Here is a 19708-nt window from a genome sequence, read left to right as displayed (position 1 = left end):
CCTGAAAGACATCCCAAAATAAAAACCTCCAAGGAATACTATAACCAAATTATAGAACTCTTAGATCAAGAAGAAAATATTACAAACAGCCAGAAAGAATCATTTCAAGTATAGTGGAGCCACAGTCAGGATAATACAAGATTTAGCAAATTCTACATTAAAGGTCCAAAGGGTTTCGAATATGACATTCTAGAGAGCAATGGAACTAGAATTACAAACTAGAATCATCCACTTAGCAAAAGTGAGTATAATCCTTCAGAGGACAAGATGTTCATTCAATAAATATTGAATTTTCAAGCATTTGTGATGAAAAGACTAGAGCTGAATGGAAAAATGCAGGACTCTGGAGAAGCATAAGGAGGAAATCAAGAAAGTGATATAATAAGGAACTTAAGATTTATCTGTTTATATTCTCACATGGAAGGATGATATTCATAACTTATTAGAACTCTCATTATTATGCAAGTTAGAAAGAATATTTATATAGAAAGAGGGCACAGGTGTGAAATGAATATGAAGGGATAATAGCTTTTTTAAAAATGAAATTAAGGTGTGAGAGAGGAATGAATGTATTGGGAGAAAGAAAAAGGAAGAAGTGGAACACTGCAAATTATTTGCTGTAAAAAAAACAGACAAGAAAAAGCTTTTACAGTGGAGGGAAACAAAGGGAGAAGGTAAGTGAGTGAACTTTACTCTCTTCAGAATTAGCATAAAGAGGAAATAACATGCATACTCAATAGGGGTATAGAAATCTTTCTTACCCTGAAGGAAAATAGGAGAGGAATGGGATATAGAAATGGAGGAGAAAGAGATATGGGGAAAGGTTTGGTCAGTACCAAATGACTTTTGAGGATGGACAGAGTGAAAGGAAAAAGAGAATAAATGGGGGGAAATGCAATAGTGATTGTAAAAAGAAATCTGAAGCAAGTTTCTTTGATAAGGTCTCATTTCTTAAACTTAGAGGGAACTAGGCCATACATATGAAAAGAATAGCCATACCCTAATTGATAAATGATCAAATGATATGATATGTGGCCTAACAACACCACTACTTGTCATGAACACTAAAAGAAATTCAGGGGAAAAAAAAGGAAAGGATATATATGTGTGTGTGTGTGTGTGTGTGTGTGTGTGTGTGTGTGTGTGTGTATTTTTTCCATAACAGCTCACTTCTCAGAACAAAAAAAAAAAAACAACCAAATTCCCATCAATTAGGAAATAACCCAATGTACTGTGGTATGTTTCTTTTTTAATTTTTATTTTATAATTATAACTTTTTTTTGGACAGTACATGTATGGGTAATTGTATTACAACATTATCCCTTGCACTCACTTCTGTTCTGATTTTTCCCTTCCTTCCCTCCACTCCTTCCCCTAGACGGCAGGCAGTCTTATACATGTTAAATATTTTATAGTATATCCGAGATGTTGAACAGGAAGAATTGGATTCAGACGGTAAAAATAACCTGGGAATAAAAACAAAAATGCAAACAGTTTACACTCATTTCCCAGTATTTCTTCTCAGCTATGGGTGTAGCTGATTCTGTCCATCATTGATCAATTGGAACTGAATTAGAGCTTCTCTTTGTTGAAGATATCCACTTCCACCAGAATACATCCTCACATGGTATTGTTGTTGAAGTGTATAATGATCTCCTGGTTCTGCTCATTTCACTCAGCATCAGTTCATGTAAGTCTCTCCAAGCCTCTCTGTATTCACCCTGCTGGTCATTTCTTACAGAACAATAATATTCCATAACATTCATATATGTAGTATGGTTTTGTGTGAGAATATTATTGTTCTATGGGAAATGATGAGCAGGATGCATAAAACAAACAAACAAACAAACAAAACAAACTGGAAGTCCTCCATAAACTCAACCAAAATGAAATGTACTGTATACAAAGTAAAAGTAATATTCTGGGTTGACCAGCTATACATGATTTTGCTGTGTTCAGTAGCACAATCACCCATGACAGTTCTAAAGGACTTATAATGAAAAATGCTATCCATACCCAGAGAAGGAACTGAGTTTATCTGAATACAAATTAAATCACTCTCTTCCCTTTCTTTCTTTCTTTCTTTCTTTCTTTCTTTCTTTCTTTCTTTCTTTCTTTCTTTCTTTCTTTCTTTCTTTCTTTCTCTGCTTTTTAAAACTTAGTTTTTCTTGAGAGTTTTATTTTCATTAGGGTGGAGGATCTATGTTTTCTTTCAGAATGGCTTTTATGGAAATGTTTTGCATAATTTCATATGTAGTTTCTTAATTGTGGGTAGGGATAAGTAGAGTAAAACTTAGAACTCAAAAATTTCAAAAACAAATATATTTTTTGTTCTGAATGTAACTGGGAAATATTAAATAAATAAAAGCAAAGAAAAACACAATAAAGAAAAAAAAAGAAAATGTCTAAATCATGCAAATTTATTTGTGGAAACAGAAAGGTTTGTAATTCAAGATCATATTACAGAAGAGTTGATTAAGGAGCCTAGATTTAGTCATGAGTATAGATCATGCAAGGAAATAGTAGAAGTACGAAATACTAGAACCTGCAGACTATAAAAAATTAGTATCTAGAAAATATCTCACAAGACATGATTGAGTAGAGGTATACTCCAGAAGTTTCCAAATTTTAATGGACTGACAAATTAAAAATATCAATTCTACAAATATAGATTGTAGATGTTCACAGAAAGTGGGAGAATTCTGGGTAAGGTATAAGACCCTTCAGCCCAGAGGGAACCTGCTGACAATGACTGATTTGATTCCTTCCCTTATGGGCTCTCGGCATTTCAGAGAAGTAAGGGGGTGGTGGACAGCCTGTGTTTGATTGAAGCAGAGTGATACCAGGTGGCAAACTACATATAATAGCAAGTTGTTTATGTGGTTCCATGTGCACAGTATATAATTGTCACATGCCCAGTATTCTTGTAACCTAAGGGTATGAGGGTATAAAAAAGGGAAAGTCCTTGGAATAAATGGACTCCATTCTTCCACTATCCTCAGGAGTCCCGCCTCATCACTTCTCAACTAAGATGGTATATTTTAATCACCCTGGTGTGGGGGTTCTAGAAAGCAGTGTATGTTAACTCCAACTTGGGGGCTCTAGAAAGCAGAAGACCACAAAAGATCTCAAAACTCAATTGAGTTTTGACTTGTAGAATTGCATTGGTCACAATCTAGATCAGGACTTCTTAAATCTTTTCCACTCACTAACTCTTTTTGCTTGAGAAATTCTATGTGATTCCAATATAGATATATAAAACAGAAATGGGAATTAAACATTTACTGATAATAATTCATAATTTCATGACCCCCACATTAGTTACAAGACTCCATATGGGTCACAAACCACAGCTTAAGAAGTTGGAGTCAAAACGTTTGCCTATCATTGTCCAGAAAAAGTATCAATTCATAAAAGCTTAAAACAGCACTCTTAATGGATAGTGCTATGTCAAATATAATTTTAAGATACAGAGAACAGCAAATACTATTACCACAAGAAAACAACATCTTTCAAAATAAAGACCTATCAGAGAAGATCAAAATCAAAAAGGAGCAGAATGAGGTGCATATTGTTTCTCTTGTATTGTCTACTGCTTAAATTGTACAAGTGATGCATTCACTAAGTCAACAGAGGAAGTACTTACATGGTAATCCTTTTATTAACCTATAAAAGGCATATACTTTGTTCATCTATTCAGTAGTCAATAAAACAGGAAACACAAAAGAATAATAGCAAGAAAAAACTTCCCTGGGGTCATTTCTAACTGAATGCCTTTGAAAAAAATAAGAAGAAAGATGTGGTGATAATAGGGTACAATTGTATATTACTATATAATTTACAAAGTCCATCCATCTTATCTGAGACCTAAAAATAATTGTGAGATAGGTCATCCTATTGTCATTTCATTTTTAGAGATTAAAGAAATGATGCCAGAAAAGTTACATAAAGAAGTTGCCCAAGGTGCTCACTCAAGATAAATAATAAACAGTGGAGTTCAACAATAAACTTCTCTCTTATTTGTTTCTAACATGCTGCCTTCTCAATTATACAATATTTTAAAGTTATTGCAGAAGCTAGATTTTTCTCATCTTCTACTATCCCCTATCCAAAATTAACAGCTATATTTGGTATTTTGAGTCAAGGTGACATAGACCTGAGATTTCTTTCTCACACAAACTAGCTATGTGCATATAAGCAAGTCAGGTAACTCCATACAATTCACAAATACTATACATCTCAAATGAATTGCTTATCTGCATGGATGAAGAAATTTTCCACTTGAGGAGTTCTTTCTACTCATAAACTCATGGATCTCAACCCATAGTTAGTATTTTTCATATTAAATTTTTGAGAGCTGGGACTTAGCTAGTATAGTGCATTGTCCATAATAGTTGGTTAATAATTTATGCTTATACAATTGAATTGAATGTCTGTATGAGAAGCAATCATTAAATATAACTCATGTCAGGCAGTACTGACTATCAAAGACAATACAGTCAACAACTTTTTTTTTTTAATATCATCAAATAATAACTAATCAGTCTTCCACATTGTGCATGCCATAGTCTTTGCAACAATTGCTCTCCTTTGTTTTGCCCCTTATATAAGAATATATATAGTGATTTTCAGGTCTTTGACCCCCTTTAGTTCTTTCCCATGTATCATTTTTTTCACTAGCCAAACTTTTCACCTTCACTCATATTGACCTATTGATGAATCAGTTCAATTCTTTGTTGTCCTTTTCTCTTAAATCCCTTTCTTTCTTCACATTTTTCTGATTGTCCCTTGCAAACCACTGACTTTGGTTTTATCGCAGTAGTTGTTGCTTTCACTTTTTTTCCCATGTACTAATGAAGGATGATGGAAAATATTACGCAAATGCCCTGATTTTCTCCACTACAAATTTTTCTCACATAAACTCATCTGGTCCTCACTTCTGATGGACAATTCTTTTATAACTTCCTAATTAAATCACTATAGCACTAACTACAATGGCTCTTCTGAATTTTTTTTATCCCTTCTCAAGTATCTCATGTTTCCCCTCTGCCCACTCTCTTAGCTAAGAACCTTTTGTTCTTTTCCCATCCCCTATCCTTCAGTAAATGACTCTATCACTTCCACTCTCTCACTTTTAATTTTTTTTTCTCCCAGGAAAAGATTATGGTAAATGTTGAAGGGGTTGTGGGAAAACTGGGATACTAATGCATTTTAGTGGAGTTGTGAACTGATCCAATCATTTCAGAGAGCAATTTTTGGAACTATGCCTAAAGAGCTATCAAACTGTACATATCCAGCAGTCTCTCTCTAGGTCTATCCCAAAGAGATAATAAAAAATGGAAAAGAACACACATAACCAAAAGTGTCTGTAGCAGCTAAGAATTAATTTCTGTAGTGGCAAGGAATTGGAAATTGAGTGGATGCCCCTCAATTGAGGAATGGTTGAATAAATTATAGTAGATGAATGTAATAGAATATTATTGTCCTATAAGAAATGATGAACAGACTTATTTTAGAAAATCCTGTAAATATTTTCATAAAGTGATGCTAACTGAAGTGAGCAGAACCAAGAGAACATTGTACACAGCAACAATAAGATTATGTGATGATCAGTTCTGATGGATATGGCTCTTTTCAACAATGAGGTGATCCAAGACATTTCCAAGAGACTTGTGATGGAAAGTTCCATCCACATTCAGAGAGAGAGAACTATGAAGACTGAATGTAGATCAAAACATAGTATTTTCACCTTTTGTTGTTGTTGTTTGTTTGCCTTTTATTTTTCTCATTTTTTCCCTTCATGTTCAGATTTTTTTTCTGCATCATCATGAATATAGCATTTTACTACATACCTGTCAGATTGGCAAAGATGACAGGAACAAATAATGATGAACGTTGGAGGGGATGTGGAAAAACTGGGACACTGATGCATTGTTGGTGGAGTTGTGAAAGAATCCAGCCATTCTGGAGAGCAATCTGGAATTATGCCCAAAAAGTTATCAAATTGTGCATACACTTTGATCCAGCAGTGCTATTACTGGGCTTATATCCCAAGGAAATACTAAAGAAGGGAAAGGGACCTGTATGTGCCAAAATGTTTGTTTCAGCCCTTTTTGTAGTGGCTAGAAACTGGAAAATGAACGGATGCCCATCAATTGGAGAATGGTTGAGTAAATTATGGTATAGGAATGCTATGGAATATTATTGTTCTGTAAGAAATGACCAGCAGGATGAATACAGAGAGGTTTGGAGAGACTTACATCAACTGATGCTGAGTGAAATGAGCAGAACTAGGGGATCATTATACACTTCAATAACAATATTGTATGAGGATATATTCTGATGGAAGTTGATATCTTCAACATAGAGAAGAGCTAATCCAATTCCAATTGATCAATGAGGGACAGAATCAGCTACACCCAGAGAAGGAACACTGGGAAATGAGTGTAAACTGTTAGCATTTTTTGTTTTTCTCCCCAGGTTATTTTTACCTTCTGAATCCAATTCTTCCTTTGCAACAACAACAACAACAACAACAACAACAACAAAATTCGGTTCTGCACATATATATTGTACCTAGAATATACTATAAGATATTTAATATGTATGGGAATGCCTACCATCTAGGAGAGGGGGTGGAGGGAAGAAGGGGAAAATTCGGAACAGAAGGGAGTACAAGGGATAATGTTGTAAAAAAAAATTACCTATGCATATGTACTGTCAAAAAATGTTATAATTATAAAATTAATTTTAAAAATTAAAAAAAAATGAATATAGGATTTTGTTTAGAAAACTGTATATGTTTAACCTATATTAAATTTCTTGCTCTCTAGGGGAGGAGGGAGGGGAAAGGGGGAGAAGAGGGAGAAAAATTTGGAACACAGGATTTTGTAAAGGTGAATGCTGAAAACTATCTTTACATGTATTTGGAAAAATAAAATATTTTTTAAAAATTTCCCTTCCATTCTACCTGCTTCCATACTGCCAACAAACATATACACGTCCCCTTTAAACTCTACCATTTGATAAATCCAACCCAACTTTAGTCCTATATCTGTCCTCCTCTCCTTTCATTTTTTATCTGCAATGAATACCTCCATTTCCTCCTTTCTTCCCACTTTCTTCTTAACTCTTTATAATCAGATTTTTTTTTTAATCTAAGACAATTGGGGACTTGCCCAAGGTCACATAGGCAAGAAGTTTTAAGTGTCTGAGAACAGATTTGAACTAGGGTCCTCCTGACTTCAGGGCTGGTGCTCTATCCACTGCACTACCTAGCTGCCCCTATAATCTGACTTTCAATCTCATCAATTTGACTAGAATTCTTCTCTCTATAGTTACCAATGATCTCTTAATTGCTAAATCCAAAGGTTGTTTTTTTTTTTTTTTTTTTGAATCCTCATCCTTCTTGACTTCTCTGAAGCAATTGACACTGTTGCTCATCCTCTTCTAAATTTTGAGACATTTGTTGTTGTTCAGTTTTTTCAGTTGAATCTTCATTATGCCATTTGGGGTTTTCTTAGCAAGGATACTACAATGGTCATTTCCTTCTTTGACTCATTTTTCAGATAAGGAGCTAAGACAGAGTTCAATGACTTGTTCAAGGTCAAACAGCTAATGTCTAAGGCCAGATTGGAACTCATAAAGATGAGTATTTGTGACTCCAGATCAAATACACAATCTATACCCCATTTGGTACCTTGTTTCTTTCTGTGTTGGGATACATATGTTCTGTGTTCTGATCACTCCTTCTCAGTCTCTGTTGCTGTATCTTCTAAATCATACCTGGTAACCATTGGCTCTGTCCTTGACCTTATTTTCATTTCCCTGTAAATTATTTTATTTAATTAACTCCCATGTATTCAATTATCATCTCTATTATCATAAATCTCATTATTTTAATATTAATATTTTTATCATAGCCCTAATCTCTCTGCTACCTTTCAAAATCTCATTGGCCATTTCTTTCTGGTGTTGTACTTATATCTTAAATTCACTGTCAGAAATCGAATTCATTGACTTTCTCCCCAAACCCTCCCCTCCTTCTAAATTTATTTATTACTGTCAATCTTCCCAATCCTGTAAAGCTCATAATCTATGTGTCATTCTTGTTTCCTCACTATGTCACTAACCCTTCACCATTTAATATGTTAAAAAGGTCTGCCAATTTCACCTTTCCAATATGTTTTGAAAGCTTCATGTTTTTCCCTCTGATATTATAAGCACACTGATGTAAGCATGCATCTCTTCCTGCCTGGACTATCGTAGTAGCCTGCTGGTTGGTGTGAGTGTCACACCATTTTCCATTCAGCAGCTAAAACAGCAAAAAATACCATTTTGTCCACATCACTCCTACTCAACACCCTCTGATAATTTCCTATTTCTTCAATAATCAAATATAAAATCCTTTCTTTGGTGTCCAAAACCATTCATAACCTAGCCCCTCTCCCACCTTTCAATCTTATTATTTATCCTATAATTCATTATATACTTTTTATTCCAATAACACTGACCTTCTTCCTCTTTCTTTCGCAATATACTTCCTCTCTTGGTTCCAGTCATTTTTACTGGATATTCCTGTTGTCTAGAATTTTCTTTCTCTTTATCTCTACCTTCTGACTTTTCTAGCTTCCTTTAAGTCCCAGAAGTCTTTTCAAATTTCTCTTAATTATAGTGTTTTTTCTCTGTAGATTATTCCTATTTTAGGTAATCTGTTCATAGTTGTTTTCATGTTGTCTTCCCCCTTACATTGTAAGCTTACTCAGGATATGTATGTGGTGTGTATATATTTTTAATTTCTATGTAATTCTAGACTATAGCACTGAGGTAGGTATATTGTGGCTATCTGGCAAATTCTTACATATTGACTGGGATCTAACAATTCATATTCTTGATTATAGATCATTTTATGTCAAGTGCTAACTTAATTGTTGTCACAGAAAGCCAATTTCATAGCATTTTTGTGAAGAAAACATTGTGTTAATCTTAACTCAAGAAACAAAGGATTCTTGTAGCAGGCTTGTGCAGGGATCCTCATTTGGAGTATTAAAACAGCTAATTTCTAGTCTCTATGATGCTATCCAGGTGACTTTGGACAAATTATATCACTATATAGTACCTACTTATAAAATAAGACAAAGGTTCATATTAAGTATTTTCTATAATACCTCCTATTCTGATACTGCATAACATTCTGAAATTGGTTGCATGCTTCATTATACCTCTACGAGTCATATCCTCTAGAGAGTTAAAATATATAAATCAAAACCCAAAATATTAATAAGCAGCACTTTTTTTGTGGTATTGAAGAACTGAAACCATGTTGATGTCCATCAATTGGAGAATGTCTAAGTAAATTATAACCTTATGCAATGGAATATTGTAGTACAGTAAGAAATTCTGAATATGAAAAATTCAAAGAAACGAGAGGTTTATGAACTGATAGAAAACTAAATAGAACACAAAAAAGCAACATACACAGAGGCCACAGAAATATCAATGGAAATATCATTAAAAACAAAGGCAAAAAACCTCTAAATAATTAAAAACTCAGTGAAGTTAAATAAAATGTATTTCCTTTCCTTTCTCAGAGGTATGGGACTATTAAAGCAAAACACTGTAGCATTTCCATGTACTTCCATTGTATTAAATGGATGGAGTCTATTGTAAGTGAGACTTCATCATAAATCCTGGGAGACATTCCCAGAAATAAATATTGTTTAATTGGGGTAAGAGGAGAATTTGTTCATTAATTTCTTTTTGTTTGTGGTATTAGAATTTCACTGGAACATTCTTGAGGGCATTCACTGTTTTTACTTTTTTTTGTATCCCTAGAACTTACATATAGTGCCTGTCATGTTGGCAGCACTTAATTCTTATTAGCTTGAATAAATTCACTCTATTTAACAGCATCATTAATACTTAAGTTAGAAAGGGAAAAGCTTAGATTACAACCAAGTAACAATCATTTCTACTTCACTTTTAATTGCCTTTCACCAAAATAAACAATGATTTGTTATGGAATAAAGACACATAGAAATAGACCTTTGGAGGTGGTGGCTCATGGTACCATGTTAGCAAACTGAGGAGAAGCTAATTGATTGTTTTTCTGGAAGGGGTTCCAATTTGTTTACTATGATGTAGTAATAATATAGAATTTAAGGACCTCAGAGAAAATCTGGTCCAACTTACACCTGATTGGGAAGACTACTGTCATTGGCCTGATTTTCTTTCTAATCACTAGTTAAATTTCCTTTAAATTTATATCTAATTTATATGTATAGGCTTACCTATGCACATATATGCACACATGTCTTTTATGGTATGCCTATATATGTATGTGTGTGTGCAGAAATGTATAGAGAGATATTTTTCAGGAAGTCTATAAATAAGAGTATCCTACTTTACAAAACACACTAGTGGCTTATCAGCATTTTTGTAGATTTCTGAGTATTTAAATTACATTTCTACCAATTCCATTGTCATCTACACACAGTGGTCACCAGCTTTCAAATCCCCATGAAAACATGCATAAGGTCATTATAATTTATTGTCTTCTAGAACTGGCTTGTAACAAACTAATTGAAATAGTTCTTTACTTTTAATCAAATGCTTGGTGTAAAGTTCTGATCGTCTCTCAGTTGTGATCCTTCTTTGGGAGGAGATTTCTTTTCTGTATAATCTTTTCCTCTATGAGCAGGTTTCTTGGGAGGCTTCTGGAGCCTCCAGCCAGCCTCCTCTTCTTCCTGAATCCTGGCTCTGGCTCTCCTCCAGCTCTTGTCCTTCCCCAGTCCAGACTGCTTGTCCAGGCCCATGTTGCCTCTTTTATCCTCCCAGAGAATGGGTGTGGGATAATGCAAGGGCTTCTGGGAAGAAGTACTCCAACCAATGAGCTTGCTCCTCTTAAGAATCTGAGCCAGAGAACTATCAAGTCATCCTGAGTTCTCACCTTGTAATTGTCCAGACAACCTGAATTCTCACCTTGTCATTGTCCAGACAACCTGAGTTCTCACCTAGTAATCCTAACAGCTTGGCCTAACTTTACATTACTATTCTCAGGCTTATTCAGGTGGTTCCAGATGCTTATTGTATAGGTTTTTATTAAGTGTCTCAACTTTTCCTTTAAAAAAATGCCTTTCATATCAAACAGTTAGAAATCTAGGTAGCTGAAGCAATAATTTTCTGACTAGTGCAAAGTATTCTTTAGAAATTACCAAGTTATTTCTGGAATTAGGCACATGTTAAGGAAGATCATATGAAGTTTCTTATTAATTTCCAGGAACTATTCTCATTCAAAAGGAGATAATAGGGCATGCCAATGATATTAAAAGGAGACACCTGTTAATTGGCAAATTATATATAAATGCTTTAGTATTTCCTCAAAGGGACTTTTGCTCAGACCTGTAACAAAATTTAAAATAAAATAAATGTCAACACACAAAGAATAGATGATAATAACTACTCAGATTTATAGAGCATGGCAAGGAAAGAGTAAGAGTATTGACTCTAGAGCTTATGGACCTAAGTTCACATCCCAATTTTGTGCAAACTAATGGCTTACCAATTATTTTGTAGATTTTATATTTTTGTATTTTAAATGATGTTCTTACAAATCTGTTTCCTCATTTGTAACATTATGGGATTGAACAAGATGACCTTTCAAACTCTAAATCTCTGAACCTACAAAGTCCTTAATTGGAATTTTCTTACTTGATTCTCACTGTAATGATGAGATATAGGTAGCACAAGAAGTGAGGCTCCCATTTTAGAGGGAAGAAATTTGAAGTACAGAGAGGTGCAAATGATTTAACCGATGACACAAGGTTATAAATAGCAGGACCTAAATTTGCAGATTTAGAACTGAAAGTTACCTAAAGTTTATTTTACAAATTAATATCATAATACAATAGTTCTAGAGGTGAAAGAGGGGAAACTGAGGCCCAGAGAGGTCAGTTGACTTATACAAAGGAAAAAAAAAAGACAAGATAAAAATCTAGGTTTTCTATTTAAAATACCAGTATCCTCCACCTATCTACCTACATACATCATGTAGATTGATCTCTGCTCTCCAGTTATTTTCTTTCAATTACAAATGTCCTCCAAGAAATTGGACAAAATAACTAAAAGGAGGCTGTTCTTGGGGAAAGTCTCTATGAGGGACTCAGAAGACTGTCTTCTTTTTTTCCCCTAAAGATTTTCCACAGCCTAGCATCCCAAAATAAAAACAAAATTCTTAGTAGTAACCTTGAAAGCACGACTTAAGTTTGACATTTCTATTACAATCCAAAGTAATTATTTGAGCTCAGAGAGATATTATCCAATCTTATTGCTGATAATAAAAATACTAACATTTGCTATTTACATAGCATCCTTTATCCAAAACTTCAAAGAATTCCCCAATCCTAACCACTCCCCAAATCATTTCCCTCATTCCTTTTCTTACTTCTTTCACAGCCAAATTCAACAACAGATTGATTTCAACTGGCCGTTGATCTGATTAAATCAATTGAGTCAAAGAGTGAATGACTAACAGGCTACTCCTCCCAAGGTATATTTAAATCTAAGTTGAAGAGCTTATTAATCCAAAGGAATCTAGTAAAATCCTATGGAATATATTTTGAATACAGTAATATCTCAAATTACATATATATATATATATATATATATATATATATATATATATATATATATATATATATATATATATATATATATATATATATATATATATATATGTATATATATGTATATATACATACATATATATATATATATAATACTCCCACTACTCATACCACTCAAGCCACAGAGAACTTATTTTTCTCCCAAAATAATTTTAAATTGTTCTCATAATTATAAAATTGTGTTATATTACATATCTGATGTATGATTGCACAATATATTTTGTTCTATTATATATTATATATGCTATTTTTATTTTTTAATTATTTTTAATTTTTTTTTAATTTTAATTTATTTCTGAAAAAATTATAGTAAAGAATTATGAATGAACCTGTATTCTTTAATAACAAATATTTCAGGATATGGATAGGGCTGCCCTGTATGACAATGGTGAAAGTCTCCAGGGATTAAAAAGATAATAGAGCAACTTACTGGCAACTAAGCAAAAAGAGTTCATTACTCATATATTAAAAAAAAAAAAGGTTTATCAATTAAAAATGAAATACAAAAAATTTCTATAACACTTGATTTTTAAAGATATATTGACTAGCTTAACTGATTATTTTCTCTTAATCATTTTCACTTGTTTAAAAAATTTTTTTTTTAAACTGGCTGGGAGAAAATGGGAAAAGATATAGAGGAAACTTTAGTAAATGTAAAAACACAAATAACAATAAAAATCTGTTAAAGACAAAATAAAACTAAAAAGTTAATGAATCACTGGGTCTTAAAAAAGAAGAGTGACTTTCCCTTAGTTGTCTAACCTCTTTTCCTTAAAATCTCTAGGCAGCATCATGTAACTCAGGAAATTTCTATGAGTGATAGCCTTTCTTAACCACAGCAAACATATTGTGATTGACAAATCTTGATTGGCATGGAAGAGCATATAGATTGGCACAAAATTTTTCAATGACATAAAGAATTTTAATTTGTGTAAATACTTCAGATTACTTATATCTTTAGCAATTTATAAACTTCATGATGAAAGTTGCTTTATTAAGATAATAAAACAAAAATAAATAATATATATTCAATGTTTTCTACATTCTTTAGGCAAGAAATCACAAGGATATTGAGTTGGTTGCCTTAAATATAAATGCTTGCTTTTTCTCTGAATGACCTTGGACAAATAATTTTGACTCTCATATATTTAATTTCCTCCTCTTGAAAATGAGGAGGTTATACCAAATGACCTTCATCTATAAATCTATAAAGCTGTGATAATTTCATGAAATTTATCAATTTTATCTTTGTAATATATTTTTCTGTTAATTCAAAATATATTGAACCTTTCTTGTTAACAGAAGTAACATCTTTTGACTTCATTGTATAATTCCAGTTAATAACTAATAAATTTTCTGACCTTCACATACCTGATTCTGTGGGGATTTTTTAGTTTTACATACTTATATGTGTAATAACATAACTTTATTTTAATCTATTTTTCCAAAATAAATATGCTTCAAAGACCAATTGAATGCCTGGTAGATGCTGGAACTGAAACAGGGGAGTATGATCACATGCAAATCACCCCTAGGTAGTTGGCACCAGCTATTTTTAAAGACTAAATTTTCTAATTCAAAAACTGTGTTCCTTAAGAGAGGAGAGAAAAAACTGGAGGTTGAAACCTTGGAAGAGAGCTACTTCTGTAATGATGTTGGGTAGGATGAAAATATCAAAAATAATAAGACTGAACTTTTAAAAATCAATCTTTAAAAAAAAAAGAATTCATGAAAAAGAGGGTGAACAATGTCAAGGTCAAAGGGTTTCAGAAGAGAGAGAGAGAGAGAGCTCCTAGATCCAGGTTCAGTCTTTCTAAATGTAATATTAAATTAAATACATGACTTTTTTTTAGTGTAGAGATCTTCTAGCATGGTCAAAAAGAAAGAATCAAGTAATGCTTTTAAAACAGCTGGGTATTGTCCTTATCCCAGGGCAGGAAGGGTATTAGCTGAAGGAATTTATTTATAATGCCAAGTATTACTTGGTTAATTATAATTTAAAAAGCACTTTCACAAATATTCTGTCCCCTTTAATTGACCTGACCACTCTATAAGGAAGGCACTATAATTCCAATTTTACAGATGAGGAAACTAAGTCTAGAAGTTTTTAAGCGACTTATTCAGCGTCATACAGCTAATAAGTACATGAGCTGGATTTAAAATTATCTTAGATTGGATTAAAAGCTGGAATGCATTTTAGACATTATTGATTCTAAACCCCTCATTTTACAAATGGGAAAACTAAAGCTTAGAAAGGAAAAGTCATTCAAACGTACCCATGAATATGATAAATAATAGAATAAGGATTCAAATTCAAGTCCTTTGACTCAAAATCAGGTTATTTTTTTTTCTTTAATAAAATGCTACCATGAAATTTGATTCAACTTTCTAAATTTAAAAGAAAATAAGAGTTCTATTTGTTCCTAACAGAATTGTTGAAAGATTATTTCTTTGATATCTCTTTTCCTATAAGACTTTGGTAATAATGGGCTATCTCTAAAGGCTGTGATCATATCTTTTCAAAAAGAAGCATGGGCAGTTTACTATGTCTTTGCCATCTACTGATTGTTTTTAAAAATTAATCATTTTTGTAACATTTTGAGTTTTGAGTTATCTACTTCCTTTTATCTCTCCCCATATTATATTAGAGAAGGTCAACATTTAAAACAGATATAGACAAAGAAATAGAAATATGTGTGTGTATAAACACCATATTGTACATATTTTATATGGTGGTATATATCACCTTCCTTCCTTGATCCTTTGTAGTTAGTTCAAATATTTATAATACTTGGAGAATAGTTCAGTCATTCATGGTTATTCTTTGAATCATATTGCTATTACTACATCCAGTGTTCTCTTGATTCTGCTCCTTTTATTATTCATTATTTCATGAAAGTCTTCCCATATTTTTTTCTGAAATCAACCGGCTCTCCATTTCTTATAGCACAGTAGTAATCCATCACAGTAATATCCCGCAACTTGTAGAGTCATTCTTCAATTGATGAACATTCTCCCAATTTCTAGTTCTTTTCTACCACAGAAAAAGCTGTGATAACTTATAATTTAAAGGTTCTTTAACATTTTCTCTGATCACATTTGAAAAAAAGATCTAATAGTGATATTGTTTTGTCAAAAGGTATACACAGTTTTATAACACTTTGGGGCATAATTCTAGATTGCTCTCCAAAATGGTTGGATCAGTTCATAGTTTTACCAACAGTGTGTTAGCCTACCAATTTTTCCACATTCCTTCCATCCCTATCATTTTCCACTTCTGTCATTTAAGCCAATCTGATATGGTATGATGATATCTCAAAATTGTTTAATTTACATTTCTCTAATCAATAATGATTTAGAGTATTTTTCATATGATTATATATAGTTTTAACTCATCAAAAAAACTCTATATCATTTGACCATTTATCAACTGGATAATGATTTTGATTCTTATAAATTTGACTAAGTTCTCTGTATTTTTGAGATATGAAACCTTTATCTGAGAAATTTCTTTATAATTTCTCCCAATTTTTTGCTTTCTTTCTGATCTTGACTATATTGAATTTATTTGTGTAAAATATTTTTAATGTAATATAGTAAAAAATATCAATTTTTGCATCTTACAATGCTCCCTTTTTACTCCTATCTAATCTTGATGATGTGTTCTATCTTTAAAAGTTTCATTAGGTTAGTTAGGAAAGCACTATAAGGACCATCTCAGACAATATGAAACCATTGAATTGTTAATGTGTATTAGTGTTATAGGATGAATTAATTACATTGGAAGCATGAAAAAAATAAGTCTGAAGTTGAACTAAATTAAAATCCCAACTCTAACACTTAATTAACTACTCATGCTTTAATTCTTATAAGCCTCAGTTTCCTTGACTATAAATTGAGAGGTTTGAACTATATGTTTCCTGAGATTCTTTCTGGGTGAAATTCTATGATATTTTTCTATTCATGTTCACCACAGGACCAGTAGTTCTTAATGGTTAACTTTAAAAGTCTCCAAGATTAAGAATGTTTCTTTCTTTCTTTTCTTATTTCATTTTTTAGCAACACAATTGCCTTTATCAAAGTTTTATTTCTTGTTAATACTGCCTACATACACTTTTGGCTAGGTTATCATCACAACAACAAAATTTTAATATTTAAATTTCTAAAAGTTGAGAGTAACTCAAGAAAGTACTTAGAACAACTTAACTTGGATTAATTGTAAAAATCAGTCTTGGAATTACAAACCATAAAATAAAGCATATTTTTCTCCTCTTGATAAAAGGGAATAAATGGGGTAATGAATGCAAGATAGTGCATATGTTGTCAGATATGTTCACTGCCCTTTTATTTTGAATAACTGCTTTCTTCATTGCAATCAAAGACTCAGTGTGTGGTATAGACAGATACTGAGAATGACTGGCATAACTAAAAACAGAAATATACTACAAAAAATAAAATGTTTTTTTTTCTATTAACTTTCAAGTATGATCCTGTAAAGAAATTACTTCTATGATAAATTTAAAAGAAAAATAACTCAAGTAAACCTGATATATCATTCATTATGTAATGTAATTTTTCCTTATCATTCCTTACCATACCACACCTTTCTGTCTTATTTTTATCTGTTTTACAAATTGATATATGAAAAGGAGGAAGAGAAATCATTGCTTGGTCACTCTTTATAGGTAATTAAGTTACCAAGGACTAACAAACACTTTTTAAAATATTTTAAATATTTTTAAATATTTTTTAAAATATTTACCAAACAATTAAAAGTATATTTTTTGGACAGGTTATATAAGTAAACAGGAAGAAATTCAAATTAGCATCAAGTTATGGTGGAAGCTAATAAAAAAGATAAGTTTTATTTGAATTTTATATAAAATTTATAGGTATTTCGTTTTTCAGTTGAGCTAAGAAAACATGTGTGGGTATAATTTATTTTATTGTTTTTATTTTCCAAGTAAATTTTTCCCTACTATTTTGTTTCATCACCATCATCATGAATTAATTTTAATGAGTATGTAGCAAACATAGCTCTCTAATATGTGTTCTCTAGTCTGAAAAAACAGTAAAGGATAATATGTGTGATTTTAAGGATAGAATACTTGTTGCTCTTATTTTTTATCATATCTGATTGAATTCCAGACTAGTCATGTGAATAGTTCTTTAAAACTGTAGTATCCTGGGATATTGTACTTCTTGGTTGGAAATATAATACATTGTAAATTGTACACTGTCACAAGTCTGTGGTATGTATGTTCAAAGTTTGACTTGTTCTTGTTTAAATGTTGACAAGGTACATAACAACTCCTTCCTCAATACAGATTGGAAACTTGCCTATAATTTAAATACTAAAAATTGAAAATGGCATCAAGAAGTTAATTGGTATGTTCAGGGTCATTCAGTATGTATTCAAGCTTGAAAATAAGTCTTATGACACAAAGAAAAGACCCTGTAGACTTTTTATAATACTATTTATCATAACAGGTGCTGTGCTCAAAGTGTTTTGCAGATGCAGCATTTCATCTTCTTTCTCACTGTCTTTGCTCAAATGTTTCTTCCTATGATGTATGGAATGCTACTATCATCTCTACTTCTCTGATTTCAAGCTTCTTCTAAAGCACAACTCAAGTGGCACTTCCTACAGAAATAGTTTCTTGATCCTTGTACCTATAAGCACTCTCTTTCTTAAAATCATTTTGTTTTATTTCCATATAATTTCTACTTACTTAATTGAGCAAATGTTTTATCCTTACCCCTCTAAAAGATAAAAAAATAAAAAGCAAAGAGCTTCTTTGTTTCTTCTTTTTCGTTATATCCTCAGAATTTAGCAAAGTGCCTTGCACAAAATAGGCACATAGTAGGCTTTGAACTGAAATAATTCATCAGTACTCAGTCTCCCAGACTCAACCACCTCATTGACATAAATACTAGAATAAATTTAACCAAAAAAATTAGAAGATTTCTACTTTATGTGTCAATGATCATCATTTGTGATTATTAGTTAATTCAAGGTATCTAATTACCTCTAAAATTCAGAGAGCTTTGTAGAAGTTGGCTACATTGCATAATTTTACAATGCTGGAAGAACCTACCTCATTATCAGGGTTCTGAAAAAATAAAGGTCTTAAGGTTTTGATTAATATACTACAATTCCAGTTTTCTAAGAAAAAGAGTATTATAGATTCATAATCTGGAGTGGAGGAGTTATACTTTCTTGGCTATCCAAGTAATTTGGATATCAAAATATCCTATTAGATGGGAACCAATAAGAAATTTTAACAATATTTCAAATAGAAAAAGATACTTAGGCTAAATGCAATCCTATATATATGGCAAATGAATATCTGAAATGAGTACCTTCTACCATGTGAAACTGGGATCTGATTAATCTTTATTCATAGGAATTATTCATAGGAAAGATTAATTTTGTTACAAAAAAATAGTTCACATTTATATAGTATTTTCAGAATCAGAATTTGCCCTTATCATGAACAAGGTAGTAATACATTTGTAGATGAGAAAACTAAGGCCCAGAAATATGAAATGCTACTATGTCAGGCATCATAAAGTTTTAAAGCCTAGATTCAGACCCAAGCCTTGAGTCTTTAAGTCACACATTTTCCCCAAGAAAACACATTGGCAAGATTAAAAATCAAACTTGTAAGATCATTTGGAAATATGGTCTCATTTGAAAATGCCTCTCATTCAACTAGACACATTTCTTCCATTATTTATAGTTCAAGCATCATAAACACACACACACACACACACATACAGAACAATGCAGAACAATTCTATATTCACTCATTCATCTAAGCAATGCTTTATCCATGATCTAGTTAAGAAAAGATGGAAACAAATCCATTAAAAAGGATTACAAATGAGAAATTAAACTAATTTAAAATTTTAAAACTTACCTTACAGATTCACAGATTTGAAAGTTCTTAGTTTAGTTTCTTAGCCTAGTGTATCTCATTGTTACTGAATCATTCAGGTAAGGTGCTTTACCCACTACAAAC

General features: G+C 32.0%; 1 protein-coding gene across 4 annotated transcripts in view; it reads right to left on the bottom strand.

The window, feature by feature from the left end:
- The window catches only part of KCNJ16 (potassium inwardly rectifying channel subfamily J member 16), a 141691-nt gene extending 121983 nt beyond the window's left edge, over nucleotides 1–19708 (bottom strand). For 2 of the 4 annotated variants that reach the window (XM_074260631.1, XM_074260634.1), the window contains exons 1-2: nucleotides 19607–19677; nucleotides 5853–5976 (exon numbers count right to left, since the gene is read on the bottom strand). The gene's annotated coding sequence lies outside the window, so the exon portion shown is untranslated. Of the gene's footprint in view, nucleotides 1–5852; nucleotides 5977–19606 lie in introns of all 4 variants that reach the window. The other 2 variants (XM_074260633.1, XM_074260630.1) reach the window with 2 other exon arrangements.

The sequence above is a fragment of the Sminthopsis crassicaudata genome, chromosome 4 (assembly GCF_048593235.1).
Source record: "Sminthopsis crassicaudata isolate SCR6 chromosome 4, ASM4859323v1, whole genome shotgun sequence".
Classification (NCBI taxonomy): Eukaryota; Metazoa; Chordata; class Mammalia; order Dasyuromorphia; family Dasyuridae; genus Sminthopsis; species Sminthopsis crassicaudata.
This window is presented reverse-complemented; position numbering and strand designations above follow the sequence as displayed.